General features: G+C 42.0%; 2 long non-coding RNA genes across 3 annotated transcripts in view; one reads left to right on the top strand and one right to left on the bottom strand.

The window, feature by feature from the left end:
* LOC138745162 (uncharacterized) overlaps positions 1-2,592 on the top strand; it is a 34,115-nt gene extending 31,523 nt beyond the window's left edge. The window contains exons 3-4 of the long non-coding RNA XR_011346077.1: positions 1,202-1,266; positions 2,556-2,592. This is a non-coding gene — a long non-coding RNA (uncharacterized lncRNA). The remainder of the gene's footprint in view (positions 1-1,201; positions 1,267-2,555) is intronic.
* Positions 2,593-11,196: 8,604 nt separating this feature from the next.
* Positions 11,197-20,590, bottom strand: LOC138745161 (uncharacterized). 2 transcript variants are annotated; one of them, XR_011346076.1, is made up of 3 exons: positions 20,542-20,590; positions 12,350-12,414; positions 11,197-11,804 (listed from the first exon to the last, which is right to left on the bottom strand). It is a non-coding gene; the product is annotated as an uncharacterized lncRNA (long non-coding RNA). The 2 variants fall into 2 exon arrangements; XR_011346075.1 differs by lacking the exon at positions 20,542-20,590 and adding an exon at positions 16,730-17,255 and having other exon boundaries at positions 11,198-11,804.
* Between the last annotated feature and the right edge of the window lie 2,841 nt (positions 20,591-23,431).

The following is a 23,431-nucleotide window of genomic DNA, read 5'->3' as shown; positions in this document are numbered from 1 at the left end:
TTCCAGGCATAACTCAAGATACAGCACTGGCATATTACCAATTGAGATCCTACTTGAAGGATAAATTAGGAAGCAGTTTGAGTTTGCCAGAGGGAAGTAACTTTGAATATGTGATTACAGCTACAATGATAATCAAAAGATTTATAACAAATATGTATATTAAACTGCAAGAAAAGGGGAATGAAGAAACAAATGGTAAAACTAAACAAAAATGGGAACAGGATTTAAATATAAAGATAAAAAAGGAAACATGGGAGAAGTTATGCTCTGGAACGATGAGAAATACAATAAATATGAGGTTACGTATGATACAATATAACTGGATACACAGGCTATACATTACACCTCAAAAGTTAAATAAATGGGACCCAACAGTATCTGATAGATGTTTTCAATGTAAAAAAGAAATGGGAACAACAATTCATGCAATCTGGACATGTGAGAAAGTAGAAAAATTTTGGGAAGATCTCAATCAGATATTAAATAAAATAACAGAAAACAATATGCCAAAGAATCCAGAGATCTTTCTCCTAAGTAACATAAAAAACAAAGAATTTGGAATTGATTTGGAGGATGCACAAAAAAGATTTGTTAAGATAGCTCTAGCCGTAGCAAAAAAATGTATTATGTCAACCTGGAAATTGGAAGATAATTTGAAAATACAACAATGGTATATAGAAATGAATAAATGTATTCCATTAGAAAAAATAACATATAGTTTAAGAAATAATATTGAAATATTCGAACAAATATGGGAGCCTTATATTAAACACAATAGCGAAAACCTACTGGGGACAATCACTACCTAAGTTAACGGAAGGAAAAGGAAATGAAAAGAATGGACTCAGTGGAATTTTTGGTGTATTTTTATTGAATGACAACATTGTCTGACTGGTTTAATGTATCCTAGATTTTATACCTTAAATGGACGGGAGGGGGGAGGTGGGGAGTGTGGGAGGGGAGGAGGGAGGGGGGTGAGAAAATGACATTGTATATGTGTGAAAAGGAAAAAATGTGTATCATGGTTAATGTGATTTATGGTGTGAAAGATAAAAAATTATATAAAAAAAATGCTCTTAGTTGGAAATAGCAAAAAAGATTGCGATGAGTTATATGATATTTATTTCTCAGTTGCTCAAATGACATTAATTGACCCCTTTCATAACAATCTTCAACATTTATAATCCCCTTACGAAACCAGCTATCCAGCAATTGATGATCCTGAAGATACGAGGATACGAGGATTTTGAATCAAAGCCATTCTGGGTGATGTACATCCACTTACACCAATTACATCATTTATTTTATTCCATATATTAATCAAATGTTTCAACAATTGTGTATCTTTATCACCAACCATTAATTTTGATTCCCACTTGTACATAAATTCTTCTGCTTTTCCCTCTCCTATTTTATTTGATTCTATTTTATCCCTTTCAAAAAAAGAAGCCTCATTTGAGCTGCTCCATAACAATTTTTAAAATGAGGAAGCTGCAGTCCTCTCAATGCAGAATTTGCATTGGGTTACTTGTAACATGGGATTCAATCGGAAATGGGTTCACGTGACATAAAACCACGATGCAGAATGTTTTCTAAGAATGGAACACAAGAGGAGGGTTGTCTAGGTCTCCAGCAGGATATAGATCACAAGATATAGGAGCAGAAGTAGACCCATCGAGTCTGTTCCACCATTCTTCCACTCAGCCCCACTGCCCAGCTCTCTCCCCATTACCATTAATTCCTTGACGTATCAAATACCTGTTAATCTCTGCCTTAAATACACCCAATGACCTCACGTGGGTTTTACGACGCACTGACAAAATAATTTTTTCCACATTTGTTTTAAATTGACACCCTTTTATCCTGAAATTATGCTCTCCTGTCCTAGAATCTCCTACCAATGGAAACATCTTTGCCATATGTACTCTGTCCAAGCCTTCCAGCATTTGAAATGCTTCTGAGGTCCCCCTTATCCTTCTGTACTCCAACTAGTACAGTCGAAGAGTCGACAATTGTTCCTCATACACTAACCCTTTCATTCCTGATATCATTCCAGTAAATCATCTCTGACCTTCTCCAACACCAGCACATCTTTTCTCAAATACAGCACCCAAAACTCTAATTCTGATTGAATGGAAAGGGAATTCTCCAACGACACAAACACAACAGTGAAATGATATTATGTCTTGTTGATATTTACCACTCGGGAAGGTTCTTGTTGTGTTGTTCAGGGAAGCATTAGTGTTTTTGTGACTCAATGTACCAGCATCTGAAGTTTGTTATCTTTTCAGAAAAGCTTGATAGCTTTAGCATGGAGCAGAGCTGAACCAGGTCTTTGCAGGTATTTAAGGGAGTGTGTTGGCAGGGTTTGTTCTGGACCAACAATCTCACCAAATGACTCTGCTTGAAATCAAGATTCAAACCATTTTGAGCAATACAACAGGAATTGTTCAACAAGAGCCTGGTGTTCCCTGAGGAGTTTTCTTTCAATAGTGGAAATTATTTTTTTAAGCCCGTTAATCTTCCTGATACAGATGTTTGTATTTAACTTTCAGGTTGCTATCTGTTGTAAACTTGGAGGCCTTTAATGGGGTGAGTGGGTGGAGTCTTTGCTTTAACCAAGCAGTTCTCTTGCAATTTTCCAGCTGTAGGATGCGGTGCAGTTGCTTGCAAGTTTAGCAAGTGGGATTTTGATGTGAAATTGCAACTCACAGCGTCATTTTTGTGTTTGAAAATGCCAATGTGAAAATTTTAACTTTGGTCTCCTTGGTTTGCTTAAGTTTACAGAGGAGACGTTGGGTCAAGCTGAGAAGATAGAGTTGGATGCCCATTAGGCGAATCGACTGGGCAAAGCAGAAAGTACAAAACAAGGGACTGAAAAAATAATGAAGCAGACTGAAGTGCCGTTGAACCAAACCCAGGTAAAGAATTTAATTTTGTGCTGTGTACTTAAGAGACCAAACGATTTAGGCTTTTAGTGGTGACCTATTTAAATTAACAAAATCTGATTAGAATTGAAGTTTATGGAATGTTTGGAAGTTACCACAAAAAAATGGAGCATATAAATTAGATGTTGTAATTAAGGTAAATGAACAATACAATGAGCCTGGTGTCACAGTATCTGCCTCCCTCTACCATACATCGCCATTAAACCTTCTCCCCAATATGAACCTGATGTCACAGTATAGGCCAGAATTTATTGTACATCACTGTTAAACCTTCTCACTACAGTGAATCCGGTGTCAGCAGTATCTGTCAAAGTTAACTGTACATCACCTTCAGCATGCTTCCTACTCTGAGCCCGGTGTCACAGTTTCTGTCCCAGTCTACTGTACATCACCATTAAACGTTCTTCGCACTGTGAACTTGTTGTCACAGTATCTGACACAGTTTATAGAACATCACTGTTAAACTTTCTCATGACTGTGAATCCTGTCTCACAGATTCTGCCTCATTCAAATGTACATCAATGTTAAACCTTCTCCCCCCTGTGAACCTGGTGTTACAATACCTACCTAAGTCTACTGTTCATCACCGTTAAAACCTACCCACTGTGAATCTAGTGTCACAGTATCTGCCACAGTTTATTGTACATCTTGTTAAACATTCTCCCCACTGCGAACCTGGTGTCACAGTATCTGACACAGTTTATCGTACATTAATGTTAAACATTTTCACTCCCGTGAACCCATTATCTCAGTATCTATCTCAGTTCACCGTACATCACCGATAAACATTCTCCCCCCTGTGAAGCTGGTGTCAGAGTATCTGCATACATCTATCGTACATCACCGTTAAACATTCTCCCAGCAGTGAAAACAGTGTCACTTTCTCTGTCACAGTTTATCAAACAGAACTGTTAAACATTCTCCCCACCGTCAACCCTGTCCATGTCCCAGCATCTCAGTTTCTCGTGAATCACCAGGAAATCTTTTCCCCACTGTGAGGCCGGTTTTACTGTACCTACCACAGTTTATCGTACATCACCATTAAACCTTCTCCGCACTGTGCACCTAGAGTCATGGTATCTACCTCAATTCACTGTATATCATCATTAAATCTTCTCCCCACTGTGAATACAGTGTCACAGTATCTGTCTCAGGCTACCATACATCACTGTTAAACCTTATTCCCCACTGTGCACCTGGTGTCACAGTATCTATCTCAATTTACCGTACATCACCGTTAAACCTTCTCCCCACTGTGAACCTGATGTGACAGTATCCACCTCAATATAAGTTATATAGCCCATAGACCTTCTCCCCACTGTGAACCCAGTGAAATAATATCTGCCTCAGTCTTTTGAAAATCAACATTAAAATTTCTCCCCACTGTTAACTCTGTGTCTCTGTATCTGCAACATTGTATAGCGTGTCACCTTTAAACCTCTTCCGCACTGTGAACCTGGTGTCACACTACCTGCCACAGTTAACTGAACCTGACTGTTAAACCTTCTCACTAATGTGAACCCGGTTTCACAGTATCCCTCTCAGTCTCCCATCCCCTCTGTGAATTGGGTATAACAGTATATGCCAGAGTTTATTATACATCACTGGTAAACCTCCCCACTTTGAACCGGGTGTCATATTATCTGTCTCCATGCACTATACATCACCATTAAAGCTTCCCCCCACTCTGAAACTAGTGAAACATTATCTGACACATTTTATCATACAACACTGTTAAACCTCTCATTGCTATATAACCATATACAGCACAGAACAGGCCAGTGTGGCCCCACTGGTTCATGCCTGAACAAATCCCCACCCTCCAAGTTCCACTGACCAGCACCTGGTCCATACCCCTCCAATCCTCTCCCCTCCATGTAATTATCCAGTCTTATATTTAATGTAAATAACGTCCTTGCTTCAATCACCTCTGTTTGAAGCTTATTCCACATCCCAAACACCCTTTGCATCAAGAAATTCCCCCTCATGTTCCCTTTATAATTTTCCCCCTTCAACTCAAACCATGGCCTCTGCTTTGAATATCCCCCACTCTTAATTGAAAAAGCCTATCAACGTTTACTCTGTCTGTCCCTTTTAACATCTTGAACACCTCCATCAAATCCCCCCTTAATTTTCTACGCTCCAGAGAAAAAATCCCCAGGCTGCTCAACTTTTCTCTGTAACTCAAACCCTGAAATCCTGTCAACATTCTCGTGAACCTTCTCTGCACTCTCTCTATTTTGTTTATATCTTTCCTATAATTCGGTGACCAAAACTGCACAAAGTACTCCAAATTTGGCCTCACCGATGCCTTGTACAATTTCATCATAACATCCCAACTCTTGAATTCAATACTCCGATTTATGAAGGCCAACATTCCAAATGCCTTCTTCACCACTCTATCTACCCGAGTATCAACTTTGAGGGTACTATTTACCATAACTCCTAAATCCCTTTGTTGCTCTGCTCTCCTCAATTGTCTACCATTCAATGTAAATGACCTAATTAGATTTGCCTTTCCAAAATGCAACACTTCACACTTATCCGTATTAAATTCCATCAGCCATTTCTCAGCCCACTCCTCTAGCTTTCCTATATCTCTTTTTAAGCTATGGTAATCTTCTTCACTGTCCATAATACCACCAATCTTTGTATCATCTGCAAACTTACTTATCCACATCACTACCCCTTCTTCCAGATCGTTAATATATATAACAAACAATAGTGGACCCAGGACTCATCCCTGAGGAACTCCACTAGTCACTGGCCTCCAATTTGACAAACAATTTTCTACTACTACTCTCTGATACCTCCCATCCAACCATTGCTGAATCCATTTCACTACCTCCTTATTTATATCTAATGCCTCTACCTTTTTGCCTAACCTCCTATGGCGAACTTTGTCAAAAGCTTGACTAAAAACTAAATAGACAACATCCACAGTCTTCGATTCATCAATCTTTTTTGTAACCCCCAAGAAAAACTCTATAATGTTTGTTAAGCATGATCTACCCCTGACAAAACCATGCTGACTACTACCGATCAATCCCTGTTCTTCCAAATATTTGTAAATGCCATCCCTCAGAACACTTACCATTAACTTACCCACCACAGACGTCAGACTCACAGGTCTATAATTTCCAGGCTAACATTTGGACTCTTTCTTAAACAGCGGAACAACATGAGCCACCCTCCAATCCTCTGGCATTACCACCATGACCAGTGACATCCTAAATATCTCTGTTAATGGCCCCACTATCTGTACACTAGCCTCCCTGAGTGTCCTTGGGAATACTTTGTCCAGACCCAGAGATTTGTCCACCTTTATCTTTTTTAACACTGCCATCACTACCTCCTCGGTTATCCTTATATGATTCATGACCTCTCCACTATTTTTCTTTACTTCAACTGGTACAATATTTTTTTCCCGAGTGAATACCGAGGAAAATAAATCATTTAAAATTTCCCCCATCTCCTCTGACTTCTAACAAGGGGTCCAATTCTATCTACAAGGGGTCCAATTCTATCCCTCACTAATCTTTTACTTTTAATGTACCTATAGAAACCCTTTGGATTTATTTTTACTCTGCCTGCCAAAGCCTCTTCATGCCTCTTTTTGGCCTTTCTAATTTCTTTCTGAAGATTTTTTTCTACACTCCTTGAAGTCCTCTTTCAATTTCTCATCACCCTGCTGTTTATACCTCTTGTACACCTCCCTCTTTCTCCTAACCAAATTTCTAATATTCCTCGAAAACCAAGGCTCCGTCTGACTTCCAGCCTTTCCTTTCATCCTCACTGAGACACATCTACTCTGTACTCTCTACATTTCTTCTTTGAATATTCTCCATTTTTCATTTATTTCCTTTCCTGAAAAAATCATGTCCCACTCAATACTCCCCAAATCCATTCTTATTCCTTTGAAATTTGCTTTTCTCCAATCCAGAACCTCAACTTTAGGCCCCTCCTTCCTCTTCCCTAAAACTACCCTAAAATTAATAGAGTTGTGATCACTAGACTCAATTTGTTCTCTAACATTAACCTCAGACACCTGACCTATCTCGTTCCCTAACAGGAGATCCAGTATTACACCGTCCTGAGTTGGTTCCTCTACGTATTGATTAAGAAAACTATCTTGTACACATTTGACAAACTCTAGCCCTTCCAGCCCTCTTACTGTATGGGTATCCCAATCAATGTGAGGGAAGTTAAAATCTCCCATGATCACTACCTGATGTTTATTACACATATATGCTATCTCCTTACAAATTTGTTCCTCCAATTTTCTTGACCCATTTGGTGGTCTATAATACACTCCTATTCATGCCCTCATGCCTCCTCCACCCCTCAATTCCACCCAAACTGCCTCACTGGACGATCCCTCCAAACCATCCTGCCACCTCACGGCAGTAATGTCCTCCTTCACAAGTAGAGCAACTCCTCCCCCTTTTATACCCCCTATTCTATCACATCTAAAACATTTGTATTCTGGAATATTGAGTTGCCAGTCCTGTCCCTCCCGTAACCAGGTCTCACTAATTTCCCCCACATCATAATTCCAAGTGCCAATCCAGGCTCTAAGCTCATCTACCTCGTCACTCTGCTTTTTGCATTGAAGGACATGCATTTCAGTATCTGTCTCAGCCACTGGACAACAACATTAAACCTTCTCCCTACTGTGAAACTGATGTCACAGTATCTGACACAGTTTATTGGATATCAGTATTAAACATTCTCACTACTGTGAAACAGGTATCACTGTATCTGCAACATTGAATCGTGTATCACTGTTTAACCTCCTTTCCACTGTGAACCTGTTGTCAAATTATCTGTCTCAGTCTACCATACATCACCGTTGATCAATCTCTCAACTCTGAATCCATTGTCACAGTATTTTCCACATTATAACATACATCACCATGAAACCTTTTCCCCACTGTTGACCTGATGCCACACCATCTGCTGTAGTTTATTGTACATCACTGTTAAACCTTCTAACTACTGCTGTGAACCCGGTCACACAGTATCTTCCTCATTCCTCCGTATATCACCGTTAAACTTTCTCCCGACTGTGAACTCGGTGTAACAGTATCTTCCTCAGTTTGCCGTACAGCGCTGTTAAACATTCTCACCTCCGTTAACTTTGTGTCTCAGTATTTGCCACAGTTTATCTTATATCACCGTAAAACCTTATCCCCACTGGAAACCTGTTGTCAGATTTTCTGCCACAGTTTATCATACATCACTGATAAACCTTATCTCCACTGGAAACCTGTTGTCAGATTTTCTGCCACAGTTTAACATACATCACTGATAAACCTTCTCCCCACTGAGAACCCAGAGTAACTGTGTCTGCCTCAGTCTGCTGTACATCACCATTAAACCTTCTCCCAACTGATAACCTGGTGTCACAGTATCAGCCAGAGTTAATCGTACATCAATATTAAACCTTCTCACTTCGGTGAACTCATTTTCATGGTATCTGCCAACATTTACCGGACATCACTGTTAAACCTTCTCCCTAATGTGAACCCACTGTCACAGAATCTGCCTAAGTCTACTGTACATTAATGATAAATTTTCAACCTACTGTGAAACCGGTATCACTGTATCTGCAAAATTGAATCGTATATCACCATTAAACCCCCTTCCCACTGTGAACCTGGTGTCACAGTATCTGCCCCAGTTTATCTTATATCACTGATAAACCTTCTCCCAACTGTGAACCCGGTGTCACAATATCTACCTCAGTCTATCATATATCACCGCTAAATCCTCTCCCCACTGTTTACCCAGTTTCACAGTATCTATCTCGGTCAGCCATACATCAGCGTTAAACCTTCTCCCCACAGTGAACCCGGTGAAATAGTTATCTGCTTCAGTCTCCCAAAAATCACCATTAAAATTTCTCCCCACTGTTAAATCTGTGTCTCTGTATCTGCAACAATATATCTATCACGTGTCACCTTTACACCTCCTCCACACTGTGAACCCGGTGTCGCAGTACCTGCCACAGTTCATTGAACCTCACTATTAAACTGTCTCACTAATGTGTACCCGGTTTCACAGTATCCAGCACAGTCCACTGTACATCTCCGTTAATCCTTCTCACTACTGTGAACTCATTGTCACAATATCTGCCATATCTAGCGTACATTAAGTTAAAAGTTCTCCCCAATGTGAACCATTTGTCACTGCTTCTGCCATAGTTTATCGTACATCACAGTTAAACCTTTTCACTGCTGTGAACCCATTGTCACAGTATCTATCTCATTATCATTAAATCGTCTCCCGACTGTGAACCTGGTGTCACATTATCTTATACAGTTTATCGTACATTAGTGTTAAACCTTCTCACTGCTGTTAACCCAGTGTCACAATGTTTGTGACAGTTTTTCGTACATCTCCGTGAAACATTCTCCCCACTGTGAAGCTGAGGTCAGATTACCTGCCTCAGTCTGCCAGATACAGCACCGATTGCTCTCAGCCAAAGGTGCTGTAGTTGAGTTCGGGTGGCCAGAGGTGTCTGCTCAAGAAGGCCAGGGGCTGCCATTGCCCTTCAATGAATTGCTCCAGTGCGCCCCCTACTGCTGTGCTGGAAGCATCTACTGTGAGAGTGGTGGGTGTCTCTGGCCTCGCGTGTACCTGAAGGGTGGTGTTGGCCAGTGAGTCCTTGGCCCTCTGGAACACCTCCTGGATGTCTCTGGATGCTCTGCTCAGTGGACCACCCCACAGTATCCCATCAAGCCTAGAGTCTCTGTGTCAGCAATTCTCTGCTGACCACTGGCTGATGGCTTTGTGGTCAAATGTGTTTGTTTATGAAACCATTCCCTGGAAGGTGATAGGGCAAAGCCCTGCTGACTGGGACATTGTGCGGCACCAGGGCCAGACAAATCTTTCGCAACACCTGAGCCAGGTAGAACCTCAGCACAGAGCGCCATTTGGTGCCCTTGCACTTTGGTTCCATGCACAGCCACACACAATGATGGCCATGCTGGTTACACCCTTGTCCCCATTGATTGACCACGTACATGGACTCCCACAAGAATAGGAAAACTGTTTTGGGAATTGCCAGGGTGGAGGTGTGGGGATGGGCCAAACCTGCCCCACGTGCAGCAGTACTGAGAGTTCCTTTCACCTTGCAACTGATGATCAGGTTTTATCCGATTGAAAGAGTTGGGCATCTTTGTGCTTCTCCCTGTCTCCTAGAGCTGGGGGTCTCTGTACTGCTCCCCATCTCCTTGAGTTGGTGCTTTGTTCTCCACCATCCCCACAAGACAACCAAGACCCTTGGATGGAGGGTAGAGGCGCAGAGAGATCAGTGAGAACACAGGTAGTTTCAACAGGGTGGGGTCTATCCAGGTGCCTGATAACAGGAGGAACCAAGTGGGAAGGAGGATGCAGGTCATTCATTAGCAAGACATTGCGAGAGAGTGGATTCCTCGAACACTTGAGGGGAGAAGGCGCTGATCGATCCATTGGTTTAGGTGGGCCAGAGTCTTGATATGGCAGCTGACTGGAATTGTCAGCGGGATACTGAGACTTGGTAGAGGAGGGGAAGGAGGGTGCAGTAGTGTTCTGATGAGAGAGTGCTGAGGGAGAGGTAACATTGGTGGAACCTCAAGGCAAGCGACCCCTGATTGTTTGCAGGGATGGGATTTGTAAATAGACTCATAGATATCCAGCACAGAGCATCTCTGTCCCCCTGCCATCACGAAGGAGATATGGAATAAAAGCAGGACAGCCAGGCAGCTTCTTCCCACAGGTCATGAGATTGACAAGGCAACCTGAACTGGATGGGAGCAAAGAATGAAAACGGGGAGAGGAATATGGACTGATTACAACTCAGCCAGCAGAAGAGAGGGGCCGAAGGGCCTGATTCTGTGTTGTCTATCTGGACCAGCCTTTTGGATTCTAGCTTTAAAAAACCCAACCATTTTTAAATTTAATAATAACGGTACAGAATGAATGAAGAGACAAGATGTCTGTCATGCAGCGAGCGTCTAAGGCACTTCCTGAAATGGAGGATCTGAAACCATGGGAGGTTCTGGCCGGACTGAGGCCCGACTTCTGCTAGAAGGAGGAGAAAATAAGCAGGGATAATGTGGGGGAAGGGATGGAGAGGGGAGGGAGTAGGGATGGCTTCCTCCGTTCACCTCCCCTTTCCTCCACCCCGTTCCCTGTCCTGCATAAACTTGTACTTCTCACTTTGTTCGTTTGAGATTGGTCACAGTGTTTAAGCTACCGAAAGAAAATAGACACCCGCACTGAGAGCAGTTCAGTTTATACAAAGGTTTATTACAAATTCAAAAGCTGATTTCAAACTACAATATGCAAGCCCTTCCCAATTATATTTATCAACGCCTGGACTGGTCCCAACTGCCGAAGCGAGGCAACGACTGCACACTTGTAGTAGGTTGTCGGGCGCCGGTAGCAGCTTCTCCACCTCCCTCGACCAGGATGTTAGCTGGACTCCAGAAATTCTTCTTCTTGCTGACAGATGTTGCCACCTCTCAGAGAGTCTCAAACTTCAGCAGCGGGACCATGGCTTATATTACCCAAAAACTGCTTACCCAAGCACCAATTCCCAGCACAGTAAGAAAGATAAGCGAGCAAGCTAGCATATTAGGCTTCGATTGAATAATATAATTCTCAGCTTATCACTTTGAATACAATGTTATTTTGCATCAAGGCTAGGCCTCTGACAGTCTGTGACCAAAACAAGTAGAAACATTAAATGTTCTTGGTACACAGATGTCCTCTTGTCAGATAACTGCATCTCTGGCCCCTTGGTGGAATTTAGCTTATGTCTGCTGATTGTAAAAAACAAGCAGGTTCTCAGCCTTGCAGAAGCAAAGTCTGCAAGAGTATAAAACACGGTTTAAATCTTCCATTACATTCCCCTCCCCCTTTCCTTCCCCCGCTCGCCTCCCAGCTCCCCTCCCCCTTCCCATTCCCCTACTCCTAACTCTAACCCCTAACAAACCCTAACCTTAACACTACTGATACCCCCTATTCTCCACGTCCCCTAACTCTATCTCTTCCCCTATGCTGTCCCCTAACCCCACCCTAATCCTACACACCCACAACCCTACCCCTTACTCCTACCCTTACCCGCTTCCATTACCCCCTTTCTCCTACCCCCTTCCCCGACCCCTCCTTCCCCTAGGTTAAGGTTGGAAGGGGAAAGGGGGAGGGGGAAGGGGAGGTGAAGGGAGGAGAGCTGGGGTTAGGGCATAGGTGTGAGGGAAGGGCAAGGTGAGCAGGAGGGGGTTGGGATCGAGGAGGGGTAGAGGAGAAGGGGGGGGAGTGGGTGACGGGACATGGGAGATGCAGGGAATGGGGTTGGCAGGGCCAGAGGGAGAAGAAGGGGAGGGATTCAGGACATCATGATGTTGTCCGACCTCTGATCAGCTGGGTTGCAATGTTCTTCTGGACTCGTGTCTTGTCTCTGAGATCGCTCCTTCTCCTGGGAAGATAAATATGGGTGATAGAGATGCTGTCTGCGATGCCTGATCACGATGACTTTGGAGGGTCCCAACTCTTCCCCCTTCACCCCCCTCCCTACCCCTGCACACTAGGGCCTTTCCCCTTCCTCTGCTTTACCTGAGGAAGTGTGTTTTGGAGAAAAGCACGATCTATCTCTGCAGAGCTCAGAGCACCGTGTCTCCATCAGGCAACACCCTGGTTCACCACGACATGGCAGCAAGATGCTGGACAAATCATGGATGGATTGGTCGAATCCCTTCAGCTGACCCATATGAACCTACCCCACAACGATATTACCCTTCCCTCCCTCACACCAGTACCTTCTGTTTTTCTTTTATTCCTGTCCCCATATTAAAATAATTTTCATGCCTTTTATGGACCAGCCTCCGCTACTACCCCTGGCAATGCATTCCAGGCACCCACTACTTTCTGTGTGAATAAAATGTACCCCTCACATCTTTCCTAAAGTTCCCTCCTCTCACCTTATTTAGACGACTTCTGGTATTCTCGCCCCAGGAATGCACACAATATGCCAAGAGTGGTCTGACTCGAATTTTATACATCTGCAACATTACCTCTCAGTTCTTGAACTTATCCCCTGACTCCTGAAAGCCAGCACACAATACACCATCTTAAACTCCCTCTCAATTTTCACAGCAACATTGAGCGATTTATGTAGCAGGATCTAAATATTTCTCTGTCCTGCACACTGTTCATAATCCTGCCATTAACCAAGTGCTCTGCCCTCACGTTCTTGTAATTCGCATTCAATAAAGAAATTGGTCTATATGAAGCTACTTTTAATGGGTCTCCAATCTTCTTTGGAATAACTGTTATTTGTGCCCTTGAAACTGACTCTGGAAATAAACCTGTACCAGTTGCTTGTTTAAGTACATCTGATTTACAGGATTGAACTCCATCTGTCACTTCTCTGCAAACTGGATGACCTATGACAACCTTCTACACTGTCTACAACATCTCTACCTCTGTGTCATCCCCTGACGTACCCACCCTTCCACTCCCATCATCATTCATAAAAATCACAAAGAGCAGGGGTCCCAGAGCAGATCCCTTTTGAGCGCCACTAGTCATTGTTCCATCTACTACTACCATCTGTTTTCTGCAGACAAGCCAATTCTGAATCCATACAGCCAAGCCTCCATGGATCCCATGCCTCCCGACGTTCTGAATGAGGCCACCGTGACGACCTTGTCAAGCACCTTACTAAAATCCACGTGCAGCACATACAGACCTTTACCTTCATCTATTTCCTTTGACACCTCCTCGAAATACTCAATTTGACTGGTGATGCAGGACCTGCTCCTCACAAAACTATCCATTAGTTTCCCCAGCATGTTTGTGCATTGCCCTCGGACTCAGCATCTGCAGACTTCCTGGCCAGCCCCTCCCTTACCCCTTCCCAGAGCTTCCGCATCCATTACAACATTAAGCATTGCTGCCCAGTACTGCCCAGTACAGACCTTTGTAAACGTTCTCCACAACCAACTAACCCTTACCCGTACAACACCCATAACTATGGGTGGATTAAATATCCAATTAATTTCTTTCTGAAGTAATGTATCATGAATTTGATGTTGATTCCAATTTTGAATAACTTTTCATAATTCTCGTTCAGCTCCTTTAAAGTTAGATCCATTATCAGAACATAATTCTTTTACTTGACCATGTCTAGGAATAAAACGCCAAAGAACATTAATAAAAGAGTCTCTGTCAAGCAATGACGCTACTTCAATATGAATTGCTCTCATAGTTAAACAAGTGAAAATAACTCCATATCGTTTTTCAACACTTCGTCCTCACTTTACTTGCAAAGGACCAAAATAATCAACTTCCACGGATGTAAATGGGAATTCATCAGGTGAAACTCTGTCCTGTGGTAAATCTGCCATTTGTTGTTGTCCAGGTTTTCATTCTCTCTGTTAGTCACAAAGAGATGAAACCTCATGATTTCATTATTAATATATTTAAGCACTGATGTTCTATCAGTCCAAAACACAGGATCTGCTAACTCCATCTGTAATTCTCTTCTTAACATAGCGTCCATTTTGCTCGCCATAATAGCAGCAGTCAATTCCATTCAAGGTCTGATGACTGACTTTAATGGAGCCACTCTGGCTTTTCCCATTACAAATCCACCATCTACTCGCACTTGGGTTATTTCACAGGACTCAGTAACTGACAGGATCAAAACCACCTTCACTTACATCAGAAAAATGGTGTAACTGAGCAAATGTGGCCACTCCAAAGTCTGTTGACGTCAAAACTTCCAAGTATTTGAAGACGCTCAATCTAATTTTTCCAATCTTGTGCAATGGATTCTGGATTAGTTTCATCCCATCCAAATTTTCTTCTGCACAAAACTGGTATTTGGCCGGGCTGATCATTAGGTTGAATTCGGCCAGTCGGGAGAAGAGGGTGTGCAGGTGAGACTTGTGTTGTGTCCAGTCTCTGCTGGCGACAAGAATGTCATCCAGATAAATGAACACGAAATTCAAATCCCTGCGCACCGTATCCATGAGGTGCATTATGTCTGGGCGGTGTTCTTGAGCCTGAAAGGCATGCATAAAAATTCGAACATGCCGAAAGGGGAGATGATGGATGTTTTGGGGATGTCATCTGGGTGCAATGGGATTTGATGGTACACGCACACCAGATCGACCTTGGAGAATACTCTCACACCATGCAGATTGGCCATAAAGTCCTGAATGTGAGGGATGGGGTAACGGTCAGGTACTGTCATGTCATTAAACCGTCGATAATCTCCGCAGGGGCGCCAGCCATCGGAGGCTTTTGGGACCAGGTGGAGCGGCGAGTCCCAAGGACTGTCGGATGGACGAATGATCCCCAGTTCCTGCAGATGCGAGAACTTCTCTTTCGCTATCTGGAGCTTATCTGGTGGGTTTAACAGTAATGTACGATAAACTGTATCAGACACTGTGACACCAGGTTCACAGTTGGGAGAATATTTAAGGGTGAGATACAGTAGACTTTGGCAGATACTTTGACACCAAGTTTTCAGTAGTGAGAAGGTTTAACAGTAATGCATGATAAGCTGTGGTAGATACTGTGATACCAGGTTCACAGTTGGAAGAAGTTTTTACGGTAATGTAATATTAACTGTGGCAAATAAAGTGACACCAGGTTCACATTGGTGCGAAGTTTATGGTGATGTACGGAAGACTGATGCAGATATGGTGACACCGCATTCACAACGAGGAGAAAGAATATCAGTGATGTGCAATAAACTGTGGAATATACTGTGACTCCAAGTTTACAGTGGGGAGGTTGAACTGTGATGTACGATAAATGGTGGAAAAAACAGTGATGAATGGGTCAACTTGGGGAGAATGTTTAACGGTGATGTACAGTCGACGACTTTGGCAGATACTGTGACACTGTGTTCACAGTACTGAGAAGGTTTAACAGATATGTATGGTAGAATAAGGCAGATTCTGTGACTCCAGGTTTACAGTGGTGAGAAGGTTTAAAAATGATGTACAATAAACTGGCAGATACTGATACTTGGTTCACAGTGGGGAGGAGGTTAATGGTGATGTACAGGAGACTATGTAGATACGTTGATACTGGGCTCAGAGTAGGAAAAAAAAGCTTTATTGGTGATGTATGGGAAACTGAGGCAGTTACTGTGACACTGGGTTCATAGTGGGGAAAATGTTTGACAGAGCTGTACGATAACCTTTGGCGAATAAAGGGACACCAGCTTCATATTGGGGAGAATTTTTAATGATGATGTACACTAAACTGTGGCAGATACAGTAACACCAGGCTCACATTGACGAGAAGGTTTACTGGTGATGTACGGTAGACTGGCAGGCTCTGTAACACCGAGTTCACAGTAGTGAGAAGGTATAATAGTGATGTACGATAAACTGTGGCAGATACAGTAAAACCGGTTTCACAATGGGGAGAAGGTTTAATGGTGATGTGTGGTAAACTTAGGCTGATACTTTAACACCAAGTTAACAGGGTGAGAAGGTTTAACGTTGATTAACGGTAGACTGAGACAGAAACTGAGAGACAGCATTCACAGTAATGTGAAGGTTTAAAAGTGTCATAAACTATGTCAGATACTGTGACAAGATGGTGCAGAGGGTAGACGTGTGGTTCCACCCTTTCGCAGTTAGACTATTAAATGCTCGATTTTAAAAGTTGTAAAAGTGATTAAAAATACTGTTTATAGACTTTGGAATAGTGGAGGATCGAAATGGCTGCAAATGTGAAAAAATCGAAAACTCAGTTACAGAAGAAATTACCTTACAAAAGTGTTGAAGAACTGAGGCCAAGTTCAAGTTGAAGTAACAGAGTTGTCGACTGGAGTCTCCAAGCCTCAGAGGATTCCTGCCCAGCTAAGTATTTCGTCGGCGCTAGCTTAGCGATGAATTCAGCGGTTTCGACTCGTGCACTCGTGAACACAGGCGTGAGGGCGAGCCAGCTGAACGAGGACAGGCACGTGAGCCTGCAGCATTGCCTGGTGGTCAGGAGAGGTACAGTGTAGCATCAGATGACGCACCTGCGCAGTCGGTGGCCCTACCGGGCATGTGAAGTGCGTCAAGGGTATACAAACCTTTGGAGAAGGTGTGGGCTGTGGGGGAGCCTGAGCGACGGTGAACTGACGAGGTCGCTCACTGTTGAGATAGGCATGCTGTTGTTGAGTGTCCAGACCTGCAGCCGCACTGGAAGAGGACCTACTGCTTTGGAACAAGAAGAGAGCTCAACTTCATTAGAATTTGAAGAACTGGGGACTGCGGCAAAAGAAGGTCAGCCTCAAAGGCAGGTGATGGATCCTGGACTGGATTCTGTGTTTCCAATTCTGGAAGGGATTGCTCAACTCATGGAAGATATGGCAAATATGTCAATGCAGATGACTCATCAGATGACTCAAGGATTTTCGAAATGAAAACTAAAATGAACACTGTGTGTGAAGAAATAACTTTTATGAAGCAAGATATTAATGTAGTTAAGAGTGATGTTACGAGATGGACACGATCAGTGGATACTGTGCAAGATCATTTTAAAAAGATTGAGGAGGCTTTCTTGAATGCAAGAGTCAAGTGGAGCGTAATAGAGAAAAAATGGAAATAGTGGAAGATCCTTTTGTAGATTGGGGGATTCAGAAGAAGGAATTATTGAAGAAGTTTGACTCATTAGAAAACCAATGTCGTAGAAATAATGTTAAGATAGTAGGTCTTCCGGAAGATATGGAAGATTCGGATCCGGTGAAGGTTTTGAAGAAATGGATCCCAGAAGTGAAGGGCAGGTAATTCGTTCCAGATGGACTGGAATTAGATCGAGTGAACAGAGCGTTAAGGAATAAACCGTTTCCAGGCCAATTACCACGAGCAGTTTTGATTCGCTGTTTTAAATAACAAGACAGAGAGGTGATACTCCGATTGGTGGTGCAGAAAACATGGCAAAATCAGACTCCACTGATGGTTCAAAATAATAGGGGTTTTTTAATGCAGATCTGAGTCAAGAAATTATCAGAAGAGACCGAGAATTTAATTCAGCCTAAGAAGTATTGTGGCGAAAGGGATATAAATTTGCTTTTCGTTATGCGGCAGTATTGAAAGATTTTTATGGGAATTTTCAATCTCAGTTTTTTGAGAATGACCATGATGCTTTAATATTTGCTAATTCATTGCCAGATGTACGAGGAAATGGGTGATCGTCACCATTGTCACCAAAGGGAAGGGTCAATGGGAATGGAAATGGGAAGATTGGAAAATATGGAAAGAATGGGAAAAAAGTTGAATGGATGCAAAGTCTTCTCGATATTGACGATCCGGAACAATCATTGGGACTGGAATCACTGGGTTGAATGTTTTTGTTTCAGGACTTTGTGAAAGTCTGACTGGGGGTGGGTGACACTGAGTCCTTTAGTCACCTGCTACTTGTGGACTTTACCACACCCAGATTTTTAGGGGGCTACTACTTTTGAGTATCTTGTTTTGGGATTGATGTTTCTCTTTTTTTTGGAATTTTTAAAATAGGTGGGATTCGAATACAGTGAGACTTAGAAGGGGAGTATTATTTTATAGTAGGATTCACATTTGTGAGAAGGTTTTAGAGTGATATAATATGAACTGTGTCAGATACTGTGACACTAGGTTCACAGAGCGAGAAGGTTTAACAGTGATGTATGGTATGTTGAGGTAGATAATTTGACACCAGGAGTAAAGTGGGGATCAGGTTTAACGGTGATGTACTGTAGACTGAGGCAGATACTGTGACACCAGATTCACATGAGAATAACGTTTAATGGTGATGTGCGGTATGTTGAGGTAGATAAAGTGATACCAGGTGCACAATGGGGATAATGTTTAATGGTGATGTATGGTAGACTGAGGCAGATACAGTGACACCAGGTTCACAGTGGGGAGGAGGTTTAATGGTGATATACGGGAGACTGAGGCAGAACTGTGCCACCAGGTTCACAGTTGGAGAAGGTTCAACAATGAGGTAGGGTAGACTGAGACAGTTATTGTGACACTGGGTTCACAGAAGTGAGGAAGTTGAAAAGTAATGTCCGATAAACTGTATCAGATACAGTGACACCCATTCACAGATGTGTAAAGGTTTAACGATGATGTATGGTAGACTGATAAGAGATACTGAGACAATGGGTTCACAACATTAACACAGTTTAACAGTCATGTACAATTAACTGTGTGAGATACTGCGACACCAGGTTCAGAGTGGGGAGATGTTTTAACGGTAAAGTACAGTTGATGTTGGCATATACTGTGACGCTGAGTTCAGGGCAGTAAAAAGGCTTAATGTTGATGTGCGTTAAACTGAGGCAGATACTTTAACACCAGGTTCACAGGAGGAAAAGGTTTAATGTTTATGAACGGTAGACTGAGGCCGAAAATGTGAGATGGATTCCACAGTAGTAAGAAGGTTTAACAGTGATTTACTTTAAACTGTGTCAGATACTGTGACATCATGTTCACATTGGGGAGAATGTTTAACAGTGATGTACGGTAAATTGAGATGGATATCGTGACACCGGGTGAACAGTGGGGAAGAGGTTTATCAGTGATGTACGATAGACTGAGATCAATCCCGTGACACCAAGTTCACAGTAGTGAGAAGGTTTAACGGTGATGTACAGTAGACTGAGGCAGATACTGTGACACCAGGTTCACTTTGGGGAGAAGGTTTAACGGTGATATACTGTAAATTGAGATATATACCGTGACACCAGGTTCACAGTGGGGAGAAGGTTTAACGGTGATGGACGGTAGACTAAGGCAGATTCTATTACACCAGGTTCACAGGGGGGGGGGGAGAAGGTTTAACGGTGATATACTGTAAATTGGGATATACACCGTGACACCAGGTTCACAGTGGGGAGAAGGTTTAATGGTTATGGACTGTACACTGAGGCAGATTCTATTACACCAGGGTCACAGAGGGGAGAAAGTTTAACATTGATGTACGATTAACAGTGTCAGATACTTTGACATCAGGTTCATATTGGGGTGGCAGGCAAAGTGACACCAGATTCACAGTGGAGAGAGGTTTAATGCTGATGTATGGACGACTGAGATCATTACTGTGACATTGGCTTCACAGCAGTGAGAAGGTTTAACAGTAATGTACAATACACTGTGTCAGGTACTATGACACCAGGTTCACAGTGGGGAGAATGTTTAATGAGATGTATGATAAACTGTGGCAGATTCTGTGACAACAAGTTCACAGTGCGGAGAATGTTTAATGGTGATGTACAGTAGACTGGGACAGATATACTGACGCTGGATTCACTGTAGTCAGAAGGTTTAACAGTGATGTACAATAAACTCTGACCTATACTGTGACATCAGGTTCATATTGGGGAGAAGGTTCAACAGTGATGTACGGTAGAGGGAGGCAGATACTGTGACACCAGGCTCATTGTATTGTTCATTTATCTAATTTATATGCTCCATTTTTTTGTGGCAACTTCCAAACATTCCATAAACTTCTATTCTAATCAGATTTTGTTCATTTAAATAGGTCACCACTAAAATCCCAAATTGTTTGGTCTCTTAAGTACGCTGCACAAAATTAAATTCTTTACCTGGGTTTGGTTCAACGGCATTTCAGTCTGCTTCATTATTTTTTCAGCCCCTCGTTTTGTGCTTTCTGCTTTGCCCAGCCGATTTGCCAAATGGGCATCCAACTCTGTCTTCTCAGCTTGACGCAACGTCTCCTCTGTAAACTTAAGCAAACCAAGAAGACTGAAGTTAAAATTTTCACATTGGCATTTTCAAACACAAAAATGACGCTGTGAGTTGCAATTTCACATCAAAATCCCACTTGCTAAACTTGCAAGCAACTGAATCGCATCTGGTTTGCATAATGTACACACCCCTTTTCGGAAGAGATAACGGACTTCAGATGCTTGGACGTTGAGTCACAAAAACATTAATGATTCCCTGAACAACACACCTCTATCTGAAAACCAACAAGAACCTTCCCGAGTAGTAAATATCAACAAGACATAATATCATGTAACCATTGTGTTTGTGTCGTTTGAGAATTGCATTTCCATTCAATCAGAATTAGAGTTTTGGGTGCCATATTTGAGAAAAGATGTGCTGTTGTTGGAGAAGGTCAGAGATGATTTACTGGAATGATATCAGGAATGAAAGGGTTAGTGTATGAGGAACAATTGTCGACTCTTCGACTGTACTAGTTGGAGTACAGAAGGATATGGGGGTCCTCAGAGGCATTTCAAATGCTAGAAGGCCTGGACAGAGTACATATGGCAAAGATGTTTCCCATGGTAGGGGATTCTAGGACAGGAGAGCATAATTTCAGGATAAAAGGGTGTCAATTTAAAACAAATGTGGAAAAATTGATTTTGTCAGTGGGTCATGAAACCCACGTGAGGTCATTGGCTGTATTTAAGGCAGAGATTAACAGGTATTTGATACATCAAGGAATTAAGGGTAATGGGGAGAGAGCTGGGCAGTGGGGCTGAGTGGGTGAATGGTGGAACAGACTTGACGGGCCTACTTCTGCTCCTATATCTTGTGATCTATATCCTGCTGAAGAACTAGACAAATCCTCCTCTTGTATTCCATTCTTAGAAAACATTCAGCATCGTGGTTTTATGTCACATGAACCCATTTCCGATTGAATCCCATGTTACAAATAACCCATTGCAAATTCTGCATTGAGAGGACTGCAGCTTCCTCATTTTAAAAATTGTTATGGAGCAGCTCAAATGAGATTTCTTGCTTCTTTTTTTGAAAGGGTTAAAATAGAATCAAATAAAATAGGAAAGGGAAAAGCAGAAGAATTTATGTACAACTGGGAATCAAAATTAATGGTTGGTGATAAAGATACACAATTGTTGAAACATTTGATTAATATATGGAATAAAATAAATGATGTAATTGGTGTAAGTGGATGTACATCACCTAGAATGGCTTGGATTCAAAATCCTCGTATCTTTTTCAAAGGATCATCAATTTCTGGACAGCGGGTTTCGTAAGGGGATAATAAATGTTGAAGATTGTGATGAAAGGGGTCAATTAATGTCATTTGACCAACTGAGAAATAAATATTATATAACTCATAGCAATCTTTTTTTGCTATTTCCAACTTAGAGCATATTTGAAGGATAAGTTAGGACCAACCATGTTGTACTGAAATAGAAATTCCTTATAATAGGAATTGTTAAAAAAAATATTTGATAATGTCCTCTTTATTACAAGTAGGAACCTTTAAATGAGGAGTTCATAAGTTGAGACAAAGGTGGGAAATGGATCTGAATATTGTAATTGATTGGCAAATATGGGCAGATCTACATAAGGATCTCAATGCAAGATATAAATTAGTTCAGTATAATTGTTTTTACATCAGTCATGTAGTAGATGTCAGCAAGGATTTTATCTGAAAGCTGCACCTGGAGTCAGGTGACTCAGGCTGTTGGATTTGAAAAGCTCCTCAGGAAGCTGATTTGGCAATAGAGATCACATGATCCGGGGAGTTGTATTAATTCACTTCAAATCAGCAATCTGGAACTATTGACCAGAGTTCCACACTGCAGCAGTGAGGAAGGAATTCACAACTAGTTTTTCTTCTACAGTTATTTCTTTCAGCAGTGAAATTGAATAGAATAAAATCAGAATTATCAGATCAATGTTTTAGGTATGATGAAGATGTCGCAACTTTCTTGCATTCAACTTATCTTTGTCCTAATGCAAGATGTTTTTGGGGGAGAATTACAATATTAATGGAACAAGTTATAGGAGATGTTTTTCCACAGAATCTGACCTTATTTTTATTAGGAAACATTGAATGAACAAGGCCCAAATTAAATCTATTAAAATATCAATTGAAATTTGTTAAATTAATGTTAGCGGTGATGAGGACATGTATTGCACTTACTTGGAAATCAGATATACATATATTTTTAGGGATGCCAAGATGACATGCAAATATTCAAGGTTGTATTCCTTTGGAAAAAATTACAAATAGCTTGAGAAATATATACTCCATGCTTTTGCAAATTTGGCACATGAATATTCAAATATCAGGCTTCAATTTGTAATAATGCCCTTTCCATCCCTCTAGACATGTGAGATTCTCCTCTTAGTTAATTTTTTTTATTTAGATTTTTTAGATTTCCTTGCCACCGTGAACTCTGGGGAAGCGGACAACTAGTGCAGGGCACCAGAAAACAGAAAGACCACACCCCACCAACATCTCAGAAGCAGAGGATTCAATCCACAGGTCAGTGACCAAGGAAGCAGACCAGTGAGGGGTTCTGTAACTGAAAGACCCACATAGGTGGCAGGCTGTTGGTGACTTGAGGAGAGGAACCCACGCAGGCTGCGGGCTTCTGGACATAGCAGTCAAGGAACTCACACCAGGCTGTGAAATGTTAGAGACTGGGTCTAAACTGGCTAAAAGGGTGTCAGGTATCAGACCTGGGATACGAGCGAGTGCTAAATGGT

This window comes from Narcine bancroftii, chromosome 11, assembly GCF_036971445.1.
Source record: "Narcine bancroftii isolate sNarBan1 chromosome 11, sNarBan1.hap1, whole genome shotgun sequence".
NCBI classification, from domain to species: Eukaryota; Metazoa; Chordata; class Chondrichthyes; order Torpediniformes; family Narcinidae; genus Narcine; species Narcine bancroftii.
This window is presented reverse-complemented; position numbering and strand designations above follow the sequence as displayed.